Raw genomic sequence first — 13,419 nt, 5'->3', positions numbered from 1 at the left:
GCACACAACCATGTGGGGCCTCTGCAGGGCCTGGAGCTGGGGAAGAGCAGATGGGGGTGGGCCCGTGGCTCCCGACCCTGACTTCAAGGGTGGACACAGGGCTGCAGGAACCTCTGCTTCACCATGCCAGGGCCTGGCAGGGACGGAGATCTGGGGCTGCAGCACTGGGAGGGGGGCGAGGTCACCCCCACCCACGCCGCCTCTTTAGACATTGGCCGGCTCCCTCAGGATGGTAGACTGAGGCTCTGCGGTCCATCCAGTGGTGATTACAGACCCTCTCAATGAAGGTGGTGGGATCACAGCCCCCATTCATCAAGAGCAAACAGTTGTTTGTCTCATTTAATCTCCACAGTGGCCCTGGGAGGTCCATGTTATTACTGCCATCCTACAGACTGAATATAAGATTTATTGCCCCAGTAATGCCGCGTATCAAGCAACAGCACCTCACTGGTTCCGATAATAATAAGCATTTATTGCCTCCGCATCTGGGCTGGTTGGCCGAGTGGCTCTGCTGATCTTGGCTGGACTTCCCCCGTGTCTGGGCTCGGCTGTGGTCAGTCCGTCTAGTCTCTGGGGAGTGTCTCAGCTCTACTCTGTGTGTCTTTCATCTCCCGGGTCCAGCAGACTAGCCTGGGAACGTCCTTCTGAGAGCTGGCACTTCACGCAAGGGGGAAGGGGTCAGTACTGTGATTCCTGGGGCTTCATGAGCTGGGGTGCTTTCTCAAGGTCGCCCAGCCCAGAAGTGGCTCAGCCTCCAGTGGAATGTCCTTGGCCTGTCTCCTGGGTGCATGTGTGCAGGAGCCCAGACCCGCGCCCAGGTCCGACTCAGGAGAAACGTGCAGCCAGTTCTCCAACACAGTGCTCCTTGGAGACTGGATGCAGGGAGGAAAAGACACTGTAGGACAGAAAGACAGTGACCTTTTCTTCCAAGGGGTGAGGAGAGTCTCTGGTTTCCCATAAGCTTCCCTCTGGGTGGCCACCCCAGAGGTTAGACCATAGTAGATGATTCCCCTTGAGACCCCAGATTCTCTCTTGAGACCCTTGGGACAGGGGGCTTCCCAAATGTCAGTGTCCTGGAGCAGCGAGGCCCTTCAGCCGTAAAATAGTCACAGTGCCGGGCTGGGGCCTCACTGGTTGAATTGCCAGCCTTGAGGATCAAAACCAAGTCAGGGCTCTGATTTTGAAGATGGCTTCAAAGGAAGGGACTTCTCATTGTAGGGTTAGAGTTGTGGCCCCTCCTCCTTTGACCCCCTTCACTCATGGCAGAGTCCCAAGGAGTAAAAATGCCAGATGCTGTCTTTGACCTCTGTCTCAGGGGCTCTTCCCCGAGGGGCACTGTCCTCCACCTGCTGCCCTGGACCCCTCGCCATGCTTTGCTTGCTTTCCCGGACCACGATATGTGTCTGGGGATGATTGCTGGGAGGCCAGACTGGAAGTCTGGGCAGCCACCTACTTTGCCGGCTCACCTCCCTGGCGGTAGGAGGCATTACCATCTGTGCCTCTTTTTGCCTTGACCTTTGGCCTGATAAAGGCCAAGTGCAGAGCCTCACGTGGGAGAGAGAGAAACAAGAGACCCTCCCCCTCCCCCCCCTTTCTTCCCTTTCTTCCCTTGTCTCTCACAGACTCTGTACATAGTCTGTGCCAAACATCAACTCAGGTATTTATTTTTCCCAGGGAGCTGAACGTTTATAAAGAGCACGCCCTTCCATCCATCGGAACTCTAGTATTCTCTTATTCCTGGAAAACTCCTCTTCATCCTTCGGGACCTTGCAGCAGAGCCCGCTTCTCCGTGAGACTCTCCTCACCCCAGCAGCTGGAGCCTCTGTGTGGGAGCGTGGCCTCAGCAGGACACCGTCCGGGTCCAGAGAGCACTGCCAGCACTGGTCAGGTTTATCTGTGTGTGTCCACCGAGCCCTCTGAGAACAGTGACTGTGTTTCCATCATCTCTCTGTCCCCGGGGCCGCCCCCGTGCCGAGCACGCGTGGACGTCACCTTGGTGAGCAGAGTGGCTACATGAGTGTGACTGCACGTGGGATACCCTCAGGTCAGCAGAGGACTTGGGTCCCGCATCCCTCAGCTCTGGGTTAGACGCTGGAAAGCCCTCCTGTCACACCAGCTACAGACAAAGCCTGTGGCCCCGGGGACACGGTTTGACCCTCGTGCTTGGCAGATTTGTGCCCACGTCGGAAGAGCCCAGCCTGAGACTTCGAGACTCAGGAATCCTTTGTTTGCCTTTTCCCAGCTGGTAACTTTTGCCTTGTGCCTCTATTTCCCCACTTGTAAAATGAGCACAAAACCCAACGTTTCCTTTCACCTTGTTGGCTGAAAAGAATTGAGACGACTGTTTGCAAAGCTCAGGCGTGAGCAGTGGCTATCATTGCCATGGTCTTTTCCCTGAGAAGGAACCATTTCTACGGTTTCTTGGCAGGGGGGAGGGCGGGGGTTGGCAACCAGAGCTTTTTGTGGCCAAGGTCCGGTTACCTGGAGGCTTCTCCAGTGTCTTCTCTCTGCAGGGAAAGTGCCTTCATCAGAACACAGCAGTGAGCCATCTGGCTACCCCAGCCCTGTCTGGATTCCCAGCAAGTCTGCGGGAAAGGAGCTGCCTGTTGCCCGCTGACCTGCTGTGCGGACAGCAGTAGCTGTGGGAACACACGGGGACAGGGAAACACACTGCGCACGGGGGAGTCCATCCCCGGGCCAATAAGGTGCCGGTGCTTTGCAACTGATAACGTGTTCCCAGTGGACACATACCTGCTAGTGAAGCCTCCTTTCCCTCTCGCCCTTGTGTGGGGGGCTCAGGGATGATGCAAGACTCTAGGGTTCTGTTCCCACCCTGAGCCCTCCCTTTTTCTTCCCTGCCTTCTCCTCTTCTGCATTTCCTGGGCACTTACTGTCTAGTGGGCACCATGCTATGTGCTGGCTGTAGGAGGAGGAGTGACATGTGGTGCGGGAGAAAGACAGGTCCGCACATGTGGTTGGCTCCATCACAGCCCCCCAGAGATCTCCACATCCTAATCTCCGGAACCTCTGCCTGCCACCTTGTAGGGCAGAAGGGATTTTGGCAGAAGCAGTGAAGTTAAGCATCTTGAGATGAGATTATCCTCGCGTATCTAGGAGGATCTAATGTAATCTTAAAGTGTCCTTAGGAGAGGGAGGGAGAGGGAGATGTGACCCCCTGACCAGGGAAACAAAAAGAAGTGATGCAGCCGGGAGCCCAGGAATGCGTGCAGCCTCTAGAAGTGGAAGACGGAAGGACCATATTTTCCCTTGGAGCCTCCAGAAGGAACCAGCTTTGCTGACACCTTGATTTTAGCGCCTTATAACTTATTCTGGTCTCCTGACCTTCAGAACTGTAAGAGAATGAATTTGTGCTGTTTTTAGCCATGATGTTGGTGGTAATTTGTTAACAGTAGCAATGGGGAAACTCGTATGACAGATAAGTGCCGTCTTGTATGATGATGAAGGAGCCCACAGTGGCTCAGTGGTTCAGAGCAAGACCCCTGGAGTCCCAAAGCCCTGATTCAAGTCTGTTTCTACCTTTCATCGGTTGAGGGGCCTTTTGGCCCATCGCTTTTCAAAGCTTCTCATCCCTGCCCTGTGCCTCCTCCTTCATCAGCAGGGCTGCCGCAATGTAGGGAGACAGCTGGAGAGGCTTCGGGGCTGGGTCTTTTGGTAGGGGATGGTAGGGCCGGCAGGAGTTGTGGGTTTTTCTGGACCGGTCACTGGCCCCTGATCCTCCCCGGGTAGTGCAATTCACAGAAATCCCCAGTTTTTCCTTTTAAGCTACTCTTGAATATAATAAGCTCCTTTATTGAGTAAAAATGTATCTCACCCCTCCCATGTTCCTGTCATCGAGTGTGTGGAGCCACCGCAGGCCATCCAGGTATCCTGGGTTCGGGCTCCTTCCTTGGGACATTCGGCGTTGATGCTGCTCTGGTTTGTCAGTTGCAGACCCCCTATTGGGATTCTCACTTGGCAGCGGGCCGCCTGGACCCCTTTTCTCATACCAGGGGTATTGAGGAGGTATTAACTGCAGGAATTGAGGATCCCTGGGCAGTGGGCGGAGCTCAGGCTGCTCAGAACCAAGCACTTCAGGGGGGCCCTGTGGCGGCCACACTCCTGAGAAGTTGGAGCCCTTGTGCCCATTTTACAGATTGTGCCCCGGAGGGCTGTGACTGGGTAACACTGTCTTCTCCTCTAATCCCGCACATCCGCTCAGAGGTGAGTGATCATTCTTCCTGCTTGCACGCAGGAAAACTGAGGAACAGAGAGGCTGACTTGCCTGTAGTCACACCAGAGCCTGAGATCAGGGCTTGGCAGTGAGGTTCTGTTGGCAAGTGGAAGCGGGGCACAGTCTGTTCCAGGACGGAGAAGGCGCCAGGCGGTTCAGTGAACATCCACTCTGTCCCCAGGCTGTCTCAGGGCCTTCCCCACAGGCTGTCCCATTAAGCCCTGCCTCCCCCTCTTGGGCAGACTCTTCACCCCTATTTCTCAGGTGAAGCAACGCCAAGCCTGGACACTTAAGTATTTGCCAAAGCATTTACCTAAAGGGCAGAGGAGCTAGGGTTCAACTAGGGTCCTCCTGACTCCTCAGACCCCTCCTTTCTGCATTCCGAGCAGCTCACTGATATTATAAAAGGCAGTTCAGATGCTTAACTGGAAAATTGGAGAAATGTAGCATACAACGGACCTTGCATTAAATGAAGAAACAGTTTAAACATTACTATCCATTGCTTTAATGAGGCTAGAGGACACCATGTGCATGTATGGGCTGCCTGTGGCAACTGGTAGAATGTTTGGAATGGGTTTTGTTAGCATAGGATGCAAAAATAGCCTTGATGGTGTCTGCATCTTTTCACTCCGTTACCTTGTTTCTCCGTTGTATCCTAAGGGGTAATTCAAAGGAAGAAAAAAACCTATTTTGTGCAAATGTCTATTAAATCATGATTTTTTTTTTTACCTTTGATTATGGAAAATTTCAAACATCTAGGAAAGTAGAGAGAATACTGTAATGAACACCTGTATACACCCCTTGTCCTGTTTTAACAGTTATAAACCTTTGCTTTATTTACTTCATCTTTTTGTTTCTAAAATATTTCCAAGTAAGTGGTAAGACATAGTGATATTTCATTTCCAGATATTTCAGAGTAACTTTAGTTATGATAATAAAAAGTTGAAAGCAAACTTGATTAAATGGAGACTGTTTAGATAAATATGATTACCCACCTGTCCAATATTATGAGACCCTTAAAATTATCATTTTGAAGCTCCTATTACAAGCTTTCTTAGAGCTCGATGCTTTGCCTTTTTATACGACTTACCATAGTTTCTAATAATTTCATTGTTTGGTTCTTTAATTAAGGTCTGTTTCCCCTATTTCTTTGGTGGGGACCGTGTCCTATTTGCTCACCATTTTGTCTTGACTGCCCATGAAGGTGCCTGGCAGATAGCAGGTGTAAAATAAAGTTGGTTGAATGAATGCCACATGAGCATTATGAGATCCTTGAAATAACATGCTGAGTGATGCAAGCAAAATCACATAATCTCACATGAGCACAGTATGAAAATATGTTTGCATGTAGATGACTTCTAGAAAGGCCGCTTCGAGAGTGTCAAGTTTTTATGCCAGCGTGATGGGAAATACAGGTGAGCTTTGCTTTCCTGCTATGATTTCCGTCATGTTGTGGTCATGCGGTTGTAACATCGAAGAGTCTGTCAGCCGCCGCCGTGCGTCCTGCTTACTCTGTGCAGTGCCAGAGAGAAGGAACGTGGGCCTGCAATGGGAAGTCTTGCTTCGAAGCTCCCACTCCCCTGACTCACCGTGGGACCCTGGGTGAGCTCTGAACCTCGCAGAGCTGAGTTCCTGCAGCTTGCAAGTGTGGGAGTGGCCCCCGCCCCTCTGCATTTCTGCAATCAGATGTCGTCGTAATGCATGGGGCACAGATGTGAATGCACACTGTAAAATGTTGCCTGAGCGGGCGGCTCCCCAGGCTTCCCCATTATGACGCTTGGCCCTGCAGCTACCCTGATGCCCCCCGACAGAGAGCCCACGAGCAGATCCACTGAGTGTACTATACAGTTAGGATTGTCTTAGGTATCCATCTGAAAATTCCTGCTGATCGTAAACGGGAAGGTGATGGCTAATTAGCTCAGAGAGCTTCCTCCATGCTCACCCATCTCACTAACTGATGGGTCCATCAGTCATCCAGCGGTATTTACTACACTGGGGCTATGTGTTCATTAGCCCTTGGCAGTTGCCCACCCTGCCCAGACTCTGGATTTTAAGTGGCACTGGAGTCTGTGGATATCTGGTCCTTGGGGTCACGAGGGAGGATGAAGGTGGTTCAGCCAGGGGATGAGGGCCAGGATCATTACCCTACAAGAAGAACTTTTAGTGGAGGAATCCTGGCTGACTCTCCCCTCTCCTTTCTTCCAAAGGATCTGGTCAGGATATTAGAGCCTGTATGAGTTTCCCAGGGTGGCCATAACAAAGCACCACAAACTCGGTGGCTTACCCAACAGAAATTTATCCCCTCACAGTTCTGGAGGCCAGAAGCCCCAAATTAAGTCCCAACTCAAGTTAGGGAGACCCCATGCTCCTTCTGAAGGCTCTATCGGAGGATCCTTCCTTGCCTCTTCCTAGTGTCTGGTGTAGCTAGGAACCCTGTAGCTTAGGGTCCTTGGCTTATGGCCTTCATCCTGGACTTCTTCCCTGTGTGTAACAGTCTCTGCACCTCTCTCCTTATAAGAGCACCCGTCACTGGAATTAGGTCCACCTTAATCCGCTATGACCTCATCTCAACTCGATTGCATCTGCAAAGAGCCTACTTCAAAATAAGATCCCATTCATAGGTACTTGGGGTTAGGATTTCCGCATATCTTTTTGAGGGAGGCAGTTCAACCCATAACAGACCCCAGAGCAAAAGCAATTCCTTTTGCTCCTGACCACCGGCACTATTCCCCAAAGGGGACCACTGCTTAGCGTGTATGTAGATGGACGACTTATTTTTCACATGGGATCTGGACGCGTCCGTTTCTACTCATCATCCCTTTTGATTCTATGATAATCCTATCATACATGTATTCGGGCATGCAAAACATACTTTTGGGCCACCCCCTGTGAGCCCAGGCCTATGCTTAGTTCTGAAATAGAAGGATATAAAAGGCCAAGTATTTTCAGTTGGTCGAAAAGTCTGCCAGAGCTCCCCCTTCCTTTCTAGTCTGTATACGCTGAGCAGCAGTCCCTAGTCACGACCGTCAAAAAATGCCTTCAGCCATTGCCAGGTGTTCCCTGGGGGGTGAGGGGCAACAGCATCCTCCATTAAGAAGCCCTGGTTTAGCCTAGCAAGGCCCCACCTTTGCAACTCCAGAAATCCCTTTTACTGATTCGCCTTCCTTGCAAGAGAATTGTTTCAATTAAACAAACTTCACTTGGCAGGTAATCGTTTGTCCACCTTCTTACCTAAAACCCACTTTCTTCCCTAAAAACATCCACCCGTTGGGGGTTCTGATCCTTGTCACCAGACTGGGTTGATACCATTCTGGCCAGTATCAAGCAGAGAAGCTTGATGTTTGGGGGGCTCTCTGTGGCCTTCCTGAAAAGGAAGGTGCAGCTTCCAGTAGACTTTCTGACCGGTTGAGAAACAGCCCAAATACCCCCATTGAGGAATCACTGCTATAAACTTCCATTCAGTGTCTGAAATCATGTTTTGGATCCAATGTCTATGGACGGTTCCTTAGAGCTCCAGATTTCTCCAGGAGTCTCCATCCTGTCTTCCTCTCCTTCGCCCGAGTGTGTTATTACTCAGTTCATGTTTATTCAGCGTTTGCCATGGGGCTGGTACCTCGCGGGGTGCTAGGGTACCGCGGGCTGCGAGGGTACGGCAGGGAGGAGCGCACTTGGCCACTGCAGGAGCAGGACCCATGATGGCAATGAGGAGGCTGTGAGAGAAACAGTCGAACTCCCGGCGGTGCTAAGTGCTAAGACAGAGGTGCAGCCCTTTGCTGGGCTCGGGGGTGGTGGTCTCTGGAATTGCAAGACCCTGTGAATAATCAGGTCACGCTCTCGCTGGCCCTGTCTTCCTGCTCAGCCCTAGCTTGGGCCCGTCAGGAGCGTTGCGTACAGAGCCCAGTTCCCATCAGTTGCCTCTCTAGGGACAGACTGTTCATGGCTTAGAGCATGCGCCGTAGCAGACAGGGTCCTGCTAACCGAGAGGCGTTTCTGAGAAGTGATGAGGGTCATTCTCACTGGGCCCAGTGAGAGAAGGCCCCGTAGGGACCTTGAACCTCGCCTCCCTGCCCAAGTGCCCCGCTGGGTAGCTGGGCTCGTCCTCTGAAGGCAGCCTCAGCCTCTGCAGGATGAAAGGTGTCGATTCCGCTCTCCCTCCCCAGAAGTCTTCAGCCAAGGCCTCCGAACACAGAAGGGACCTTGCAGCCTTTGCACCTTTGTCCGCAGATCCTGTCGGAGGGAGAAGGGGCATGGGAGGATGGAGAGGGGGCGTCCGCTCTCTTGCCAAGCCGTCCTACCGGTTCCGTGCATTTGCGCATCCTCCTGGCCACTGGGTGGCTTTCTGGCCACCATCAAATACAGCGTCTCCTTTCGTTGCCTGGATCCCTCCAGCCAGGCGTGCGTGAAATGGCATCCGATGTGTGGCAGCGAGCACTCAGAGATTGCCATGCCCCTGTCCTGGCTCTCATCTCTCCTCCTCTGCCCCCTTCCTCCACCCACCTCTCCTTACCTGGCAGCCAACTGATTCTTCTTTTAAAAATGCACTTCAGATAACAAGCCCCACCAGCTGCCTTTGGAAGTCTTTCAAAGACACAAATCCCCACCTGTACCCTCCTCTCCTTTAGTTAACCCCACGCATCGCTCCCACTCTGCGTTGTCCTCAGATTACTGCACTAATGCCTTCACGGTCCTCGCTTGGGTTCTAAGGCCGGGTGGTGCTGGCTAGGCAGGCTTCAGGAAATGCCCCATGTGGGCACTGTGAGATGGGCGGGTGTCCCCCTGGGGAAAAGGCAGGCTAGCCACAAAGAGCAGAAGAGACTCAGGGATGGAATGGTCCAGAGCGGGTTGGGGCAGGGACGTTGGCTCTTCTCTGTTGAGTTGGGGCTATTGGAGGCTGCTGAGCAGATCTGACTTGCGTTTTAAACTGGCTCATTCTGGCTGCTCTGCTGAAAATCGACTGAAGGTGGCAAAGGTGGAAATAGGTAGACCAGTTAGGAGGCTCTGGCCGAAACCCAGGGTTTTTGCAGAAATCCAGGGAAGGAATGACAATAGTGTGTGGGGGTAGCAGAGGAAATCACAAGAAGCCATCAGATATGAACGTATCATGAAGGTAGCATTTGCTGATGGCTTGGATACGGAGTATCAGATAAAGGATCATCCTAGGGTTTTACCTTGAGCAAGTAGAGAGTGAAGTTTCTGTTTATTCTTTTAAGGGGATCAGTGAGGGTTTGGGAAATGTTTGTTTTGCAGGTAGGATTCCACTCATTATGTTTGAGACGTTCATCAGACATTCAAAGAGAGAGATTCAGGAAGTAGCTGGATATATGCATCTGAAATGTGAAGATTAATTTTGTGTGTCAAGGGGCTCCTTGACTGGCTCACTCGGTTAAGCGCCCGACTCTTGATTTCAGCTCAGGTCATGATCTCAGGGTCCTAAGATTGAGCACTGCCTCAGGCTCCACGCTTAGAGGGCGGTCTGCTTGCAGATTCTCTCCTTCTGCCCTCCCACTCATGCTCTCTCTCTCTCTCAAATAAATAAATCTTTTAAAAAAATGCATGTCGAGTCATCTAGGCCATGGGGTCCAGCCATTTGGTCGAACAGCAGTTTAGGGGACACCTGGGTGGCTCAGTCGGTTAAGCGTCTGCCTTCGGCTCAGGTCATGATCCCGGGGTCCTGGGATGGAGTCCCACATCGGGCTCCCTGCTCAGTGGGGAGCCTGCTTCTCCCCTCTGCCTTCCGCTTCCCCTGCTTGTGCTCTCTCGCTGACAAATAAATAAAATCTTTTTTAAAAAACCCAGCAGTTTAGATGTGACTGTGAAGGCATTTTTTTGGATGAGATTAATACTGACATCAGTAGACTTTGAGTAGAACTCCTTACCCTCCAAAATGTGGGTGGATCTCACCCAATCAGTTGACGCCCTTAAGAAAAAAAAAACTGAGGGTCCGAGGAAGTGGGAATTGTGCCTCCAGATGGCCTTCAGACTCAAACAACTACATGAGCTCTTCCCTGGGTCTCCAGTCAGCTTGCTGGTCCATCCTGCAGATTTTGGACTTGACAGCCTGTATACCTGGGTGAGCCAATTCCTTGTTTATATTTCTGTTGCTCTGAAGAACCCGGATTAGTGCATGGAGTAAAAGTTTAATATTTGGATATGTATTTTGGAGTCCTATTATTTAAGTCTTGAGACTGGTGTGATCCCCAAGAGAGCAAGTGTAAGGAGAGGAGCAGACCATTGGGCTATCCGATACTTAAGTCAGGAGATTCAGAAACTCTGTGTGTGTGTGTGTGTGTGTGTGTGTGTGTGTAATATTTACTGAGCACTTATTATGTGTCGGCGTCCCCCAGGACTGGTTGCTACCCTCTATCTCCTTATTTGTTCTGGAAGCTTGGGAAATGATCCCGATGGGGCCGCCTATTTATTTGACTTCTCTGTTGCAATGAGTCAGCCTCTCCAATGTTCTGGGCTGTGGCATGGCACCCGGCTCTTCCTTCCCTTGTGTCAGAAATTGATTATTCCGGAATCTTCCTTCCAGGACATTTTCAGTTCCCCTGACCTCCCAGCCTCTCGAAGCCATTTTGTGTCTCCTGATACTGAGTAATTCCATTTATTAAAACATGTGGAGCCTCCTTACTGGCAAGTGTTGGTAAAAATAGTTCTGCAGCCCAAGGGACTGGGGCATTTGAATTTGGGGATTTGAAAAACGTTTGGTGTGAATCATGAAAAGTGCGGGACCATGTTGATGAATTTCCCTCACCCTTTTTGTTCCTCGTTTTTTTTGTTTTATTTTGTGTGTGTGTGTGGCAAAATGTTTAACCCATATTTTCCAAGAACTCTGTAGGTGGGTTGCTGGGGACAATTGATTTTTAGGGAAGTATTGTTTCTCTGGATGTGGAAACCATGAAGCAAAGAATAACATTGAGCAAGAGTCGTCCTGATGACCGGGCCTAGGCTGATTATGGTGTGTTTGGGTCACCGTGTGTAGGAGGATCACTTCTGCCTGAGCTGGACTTTGATCCTGACCCTAGAAGCCTTTTTCTAGCCAGATGTCAGTGGATCATCTAACTTCTAAGGCTACGATTGGTTCAGACTGGCAGCTAGGAGAGACACAGGTGTTTAGGTGAGGAATATGGAGTTCTGGTTTCCGTCCTGCCCCTGGCTTGCTGTGTGAACTTGGGCAAATCTCCTCACCTCTCCGAGCAGCGGTTCTTTGTCTGTGACGAGTTTGGGCTAGGTGGTCTCTGAGGGATGAGATGGTGGCCAGTAGGAGAGTACGTGCCCTGAATAAGGGGCTCCCCACGCCCCTCAGCACTCAGCTACCCAGCAAGCTACTGTGTGTGTGGGGCCAGGGCTGCCGAGTTAATTTTTGGACCATGTAACGTAATGAAGTTTCCTGAATTTTAGGTGGGGACAGCGAATTCAGAAATACTTACAACATCCCCTGGGTGAAACCTGTAGCCAGATAGAGCCCTTAGGTCTTCAGTTTACAGCTCCGTGTGAGGGCGTTGCCCTTCATGAGTTATCACAGGCAGGTGGGGGGCCTGGAGGTGAGCGAAGCTCCTTTGAGTTATTTTGTCTTGAAACCAGTACAACTATTTTCAAGGAACTGGGGGAGCAAAGCAAGACTGGTAGCTGGGTCACAAGACTGCTGTTGCCTAGAGCCCTGGAGAGAGGGCATGGCCTTTTCTTTCATCGTGGGTGGAAATGTCAGCCTGAGGCAGTGGGCTGGGTCAGCTGGTCTCCTTGGGATTTATGACCAGCTCCAGCCAGCACCCTGGGTCTGGCTGCATGGACTGTGTAGCATTATGAGCTGAAGAGAATTGAGTATTTCAATATACTGTTTTCACTGAACAATATCTTTTACGGGTCTTTTGTGGGTGTATGTCTCTGTGTGTGTGTGCGCATGCGTGTGCGTGCACACACACCCCACACACACACACACACACACACACACACACACCTTGTTCTTTTTAACTGCTGCATAGTATTCCATAGTTTTTTTCAGCTGTGCCATGGCCATTTTGCTTTTATCCACTTCTCCCTTTTATCTCTACTTCCCATGATTTTATCTAATAGGCATTTTTTTTTTTTTACCCTACAATTCACACCTCCCCTTTCCCCTCCCACTCCCCCTTCTTCCTTTTCTCTTTCCCTTGCTTCCATCCATCTGTGGATTCGTTCATCAAACATGCTGGGCCTACAGGTGCTGGCTGTAGGGGCAGAATCCTGAGGCCTGGCCCCAGGAGCTCCAATCCAATAGGAAGCCAGAGAAGAAGCACATCATGGTGAATGCCCAGAAGCAAGGTTTTCAACAGTGTTTTTAAAAGAAGCTCTTTCTGGCCTTTTGGAGTGTGAGAATCTGAGGTAGAAGCTGATCTTTCAAAGGAGTAGTCAGCCTTTGGATCAATATGACCCCATCTGCATCTTTGAGACCTTCTAGGACCATCACCAGCTGCCCGCCCTCCCCCTGTTCCCATTGCTCCAGGCTGTGGCTTGAGCAGAATCACACCAGGGTTGGCTCTGGAATGATGGCCGTGGAAAGGAGAAGGTGCTCTCACGGCCTGGATGGGAGGGCCCTTTCCTTTGGGACAGGAGAGAGCAGAACCTGGAACAAAGTTGTGAATCAGAAGTCAGGTTAAATGGACACAGGGCCTCAGGCCTTCTTCCTTGAGGAAATTATGTAAAGATGAGTATAAAAAGAGACAGAAGGCAGTGTGTCCATCAGAGACAGAGAGGGAGAAGAGCCTACAACGAATTCCTATTCTTTCAAATGGGTGTAGTACGTACAATCAGTATTCCTATTCTTCCAAGTGGAGGTGGTACGTACGTGTTGTGCCAGGTGTCGTGTCTTTGCCTTTCCTTTCATCCTCCATACCTTCTCCTTTCTCTGCGGTGTCTTGACAGTGATCACAGTGATCATTTCCAGAGCGTCAGCTGCCCACAAACGGAGCTCTGGGAACGGAAGAATTAGTGTACAGCTGTTTGGAGCTTGGGCTTCAGAGTATCCCCCTCCGTCCCCTTGGGCGAGGCACTGCACCTCTCTGTCTCAGCTTTGTCCTGTGTAAAGTGGGGAGAGGGGCACTGGCTTCCTTCTAGGGGTGCTGGAGAGGGTGGAGTGAGCTAGTCCATGGGACACACCTGTCCTCACCTGGAACCGGGCCTGCACAGAGTACACGTGGCTCAAATGGCTC

General features: G+C 51.0%; 1 long non-coding RNA gene across 25 annotated transcripts in view; it reads left to right on the top strand.

The window, feature by feature from the left end:
• LOC114211185 (uncharacterized) overlaps positions 1-13,419 on the top strand; it is a 376,382-nt gene that overhangs the window by 181,464 nt on the left and 181,499 nt on the right. For 2 of the 25 annotated variants that reach the window (XR_015768063.1, XR_015768057.1), the window contains one exon: positions 1,675-3,352. The exons of 22 other annotated variants lie outside the window; for them this stretch is intronic. This is a non-coding gene — a long non-coding RNA (uncharacterized LOC114211185). The remainder of the gene's footprint in view (positions 1-1,674; positions 3,353-13,419) is intronic. One more of the 25 variants, XR_015768064.1, reaches the window with a different exon arrangement.

Source organism: Eumetopias jubatus, unplaced genomic scaffold (assembly GCF_037043125.1).
Source record: "Eumetopias jubatus isolate StellerSeaLion01/CBP00866 unplaced genomic scaffold, mEumJub1_p1.0 scaffold_4, whole genome shotgun sequence".
Lineage (NCBI taxonomy): Eukaryota > Metazoa > Chordata > Mammalia > Carnivora > Otariidae > Eumetopias > Eumetopias jubatus.
The sequence above is the reverse complement of the archived record's forward strand: the minus strand, read 5'-3'. Positions and strand labels throughout refer to the sequence as shown.